The sequence below is a fragment of the Daphnia carinata genome, chromosome 6 (genome assembly GCF_022539665.2).
Source record: "Daphnia carinata strain CSIRO-1 chromosome 6, CSIRO_AGI_Dcar_HiC_V3, whole genome shotgun sequence".
NCBI classification, from domain to species: domain Eukaryota; kingdom Metazoa; phylum Arthropoda; class Branchiopoda; order Diplostraca; family Daphniidae; genus Daphnia; species Daphnia carinata.
Genome location: NC_081336.1, coordinates 5107903 through 5112223, shown reverse-complemented (window position 1 = coordinate 5112223; position 4321 = coordinate 5107903). Strand labels below are relative to the sequence as shown.

General features: G+C 37.7%; 1 long non-coding RNA gene across 3 annotated transcripts; it reads right to left on the bottom strand.

Moving 5' to 3' along the window:
- Positions 1 to 202: 202 nt before the first annotated feature.
- Positions 203 to 2428, bottom strand: LOC130692657 (uncharacterized). Of its 3 annotated transcripts, XR_009001499.2 has the most exons (10): positions 2389 to 2407; positions 2245 to 2321; positions 2069 to 2166; positions 1845 to 2003; positions 1478 to 1693; positions 1285 to 1411; positions 1097 to 1219; positions 748 to 1015; positions 508 to 672; positions 203 to 434 (listed from the first exon to the last, which is right to left on the bottom strand). It is a non-coding gene; the product is annotated as an uncharacterized LOC130692657 (long non-coding RNA). The 3 variants fall into 3 exon arrangements; XR_009001500.1 differs by having other exon boundaries at positions 1478 to 1689; positions 2245 to 2428; XR_009001498.1 differs by having other exon boundaries at positions 2245 to 2426.
- Between the last annotated feature and the right edge of the window lie 1893 nt (positions 2429 to 4321).

The following is a 4321-nucleotide window of genomic DNA, read 5'->3' as shown; positions in this document are numbered from 1 at the left end:
AGGACGTCCTACGGACGTAATTAATTGGAAGTCCTGGTAACGTCCTTATTTGGGAGTACTACGGACGTCCTTAGTTGGACGTCTGCAGGATGGCAAATCCGTACGTTCAGTGAACGTACGTATTGGAACATCCGCGGAATGTCCGGATCGCGGCAGCCAAAGGACGCAAGAAAATTTGTTTAAATTAAAATAAAACCATAAATTTTTGGTAATTGATTTACATTTATTTTTACAAAATACAAACAATTAAACAAAAATTTAGCAGGTAACATCAAAAGCCTAAAAGGTCCCGCTTCTTCTTCACTGTCGGTGTAAATGAACTTGCCAGCTCTATCACTAGTTTTCGAACTGGCTTTTTTGGAACCAAGCTGTGTAATGGCTACATCGAAATCGCTGTCGACCGAGGTAATTGATGTTTGCGAAGGTGTTCTCACCTGGACGGAAAGAATAAAAAATGGGAAATTGTGATCGGCGTAGAAACTCGAACAGGAAGATGATTTGAAATACCGGTCTCTTCCATCTACTGTTTGTTTCAGTATCAGAGGCAGCCGATTCGGCACTGATGGAAGATAGCGAGCGGAATCAACGACTTTCGCCCCCATTCATGTACGTGCGTTTGTATGGGTTGTCTTCCTTTAAATGATTGGGACGACCAACGATTCCATTTTTATCCTGCAACCAAATAAATTCAACGCACACAGATTGAGAACTGTTTCCTTGTCATCGATAATTACGGAAAAGCCAAACCTTTTTCATTGCGGGGATGTTCGACTGTACGCCTGCTATGAGTTGAATGACTTGTTCAAAGCCTTCTTTTTGGATCGTTTCCCCACGTAAATATACAAGGTCATAGACATTGGAGCCATGATTGGCGTCAGTTCTGCTGGGGTGATAGTTTTTTGTAGATCAGACAGAGACAAAATCGCTGTTGCTTGTGGAAGGTTTGTTCTCGCAATCGAAAATACGATCGTGATAATTTCTCTCTTCGGCTGACCATGTAACACAAATTTCGAACCTACAGCGAAGAACAGTTTTTACTGACAACTCTGCATTTAACGAGATAAAATAATAAAGTTAATGAGAAGTATGTTCATACCCTCTCTAGGTCTTGTCGTAGCTGTACAAACAATTTCATACGTTCCATATCTTGCTGTTGTTGCTGACTTAATCTTTCCGTTTCAGTGGTTTTGGGCGGTAGCAATGGTCTGTCTCGGTTGGACTGGAAATTTTAAAAAAGAAAATTGATTGCTTGTAGTAGAGTCACATGAATTTGGGAGCACACACCTTTCGTTTAAGAACCCAAAAGTTGAAAATTTGATCAACGACAACGACATCGAGATCAAGATCTAGCGTCCGCGCCGTTTCATTAATGCTGGCATGCTTATAAAAGTCCGATTCGATGAGTTGTAGCCTTTTCACACACAAGTAACTCTAAATAATTAAACGCAAAACGTAAAAATGTTTATGTATCCTATACTTTTGGGCACGGATTAAGTGCCTTTCTTCGACGGTCATTTCTTTTTTCAGCTTTCTAACGGATTGGGTGTTCTCCTCCCCCTCGCCTTCAACATGAGATCCCGTGATCCATATCCAATATTGATATCATGGAAATCAATAATAAGGAATAGTGTTACGTGCTCCTGGACATTTTCTTGGGCACTGCTCAGCGATGGTACCGATTTCGGTTTGCTACCTAAGACGATAATAAATTAATGTAGTTACTAGTTGAAAATGCATCTAAGTGAAATGATAATTAAAGAATGGCTCTCAGATACTATCTAGCAGGAAGATTAGAACGAAAAGCCTTTAAACCATAAAAATAAAATTAATTTAGATTCAATTACACATATGTGTCCATTCATAGCTGGGTGTGTAGTTGGTTTTCTCCTCAACAACAGAATTGGATGTCTTGCTTCTGTAAATTGAAATCCGTTAAAGCTCAGTACTTGCATCTTGAGATTAATGTCTTGACGTAACTAACAGCTGTAATGCTGTTATTTCATCTGAACGATAAGAAAAATGATTACATAAATTTCACGAACAAAAAATCTGTGAAAATCTAGATTACCAGAAGGATGATAGCTATAAGGCAGCTAACAAGTTGGTTCCCAAATGGTTCATGGTAAATCATGCTCTAGTTTCATGATTCTCCTTGAAAGTAACCACCTAAGAAACATTTCGGATTAGTAATGTGTGTCAAATTTCCAACTGCAACTAATAAAATTATGTCTACACTTTAAATACCTTTCCTTCCAAGTAAATTTTTTTCTTCTGTGGTGCTAATGCCAACATGAATTTGAAATGTACCAAAACTGCCAAACCTAGGTAATAGAAAATTTTTAATTTTACTGAAACTAGCCACTTACCTGTCAAACAAACACCGCTTACAATAAGCAACTTCAACGATTCATAGAATTGTAGGATGTTGACACTTCGAGCTTGAAACAGTCGTCTGCTTGTAGTAACCGTTGCCATATATATCGTAAAAAACAATATTTTGCGCAAGGGCAAACAGTGTTTTATTATGAAATTAACGTTTCTTACATTATTTTTATATAATAATTTTCTTAGTTATCTGTGTATTAAGAGGTACTTATGTGCCCTCCCAAGAATCCTCATTGAGGCACGAAGAAAAAAAAAGTGAATAGCGACACTAGTAAAGGGCGGGTGATGGTAGGCCTGAAAACACCAGTGAAATGCGAAAATCCAAATACTGTATAAACAAAATTACTTTTCTATTAAATGAGCTCTAAAAAGCAATAGAAAAAGCATATAATCCTGCAAAAATATTATGAATGTAAATTTTTTTAAAAAAGTTATAATGCAGTGAAAAGGCGTCATATTGATAACGGTGTTTGAAGTGCAGAAACCAATATAAGCCGTTCGGTTTCTTTTTCAACATATCGGAAAATTAAGCCCATTACACATTTAATTTTTTTAAGATGGAGAAATAGGACCTCAAGGCTGGAGAAATAGGACCCTCAATAGGGAGAAATAGGACCCTTCAAAAAATGTTTGAAGATTGGGTCCTATTTCTCCAGGTCCTATTTCTCCAGGTCCTATTTGTAGGTCCTAAATCTCCGGGTCCTATTTCTCCAGGTCCTATTTCTCCGGCTACCGGAGAAACGACCATATACAACGTTGGAGGCATAACGCGCCAATAAGGGATCGTGAGCCAACATATACAACAGACTTCCGACATCAACGAAACCACCCATATACGCATCAACCGGGAAGATATCAACAACCCCTCAGGACTAACGACCACGCGGATATCAAGTACCCGCAACAAAACGATAGCAATCGCCAATATCGCAGTACAGGAGTCCGTACCCCAGTAAACAGAGATATAATTTGTCATAAGTGTAACAAAAAGGGACACATAGCAAGAGAATGTTGGACCACTATGGCACTTATGAATTATACGAATCGCCAACAAATAGAATAGATAAGGCACTAACCCGCAGTAGCATAAAATCAAATAAATTAGATTCTAACATACCCCAACTAATACGCATACCCATTAGAATTTATGGAATAGTAATTAGAGCTTTAATAGACACTGGAGCAGCAGCCAGTCTAGTTTCCGCAGATACCTTACTCAGCATAAATGAAAAAGAACTAAAACTAATAAAAAATAAAAATACACCCACGTTTAGGACCGTATCCGGTCAGACACTAAAATCAATAGGGCAATATGAACTAACAATTACCATAAATAATAACCATTTAATCAATCATTACTTCTATGCCATAGAAAAACTGAACGAAGATTGCATTTTAGGCTTAGATTTTCTATCTAACAATAATGTAAAAATCAATACTAGAAATAGGGAAATATGCTATGACCATTTAGGCGTAGAACATAGCTATGGGCAGATTATACCATTATATAACCTAACATTCGGGAATGCTGGAATTAACATACCAATAATACCAGTACTTACTAACAACCAAGAAGGAAAATTAGCAGCACAAGATCGCCGTAACTTAGAACCTTTCAGCCAGTGTGATATCTCGAAACAAGAGAAGACGAAAGCGCTAGATAGCCAACCACCACAATTCAATATCCCAGAATTTGAAACTGAAGTCTTAACAAAAGTAAAAAACTTACTTAACAAGCATGAGCAATTATTTGCGGACAAGGAATAAGACCTTGGTCTCGTATCACGAGTAAAACATTTTATAAATACCGGACGTGACATCCCGATTAATCAACGACTCCGTAGAACACCCGAAGCACTGAAAGAAACCGTAAAATCTAAAATTGAAGTAATGCTAAAAAATAAGATAATAAGGGAGAGTCACAGCCCGTTCGCCG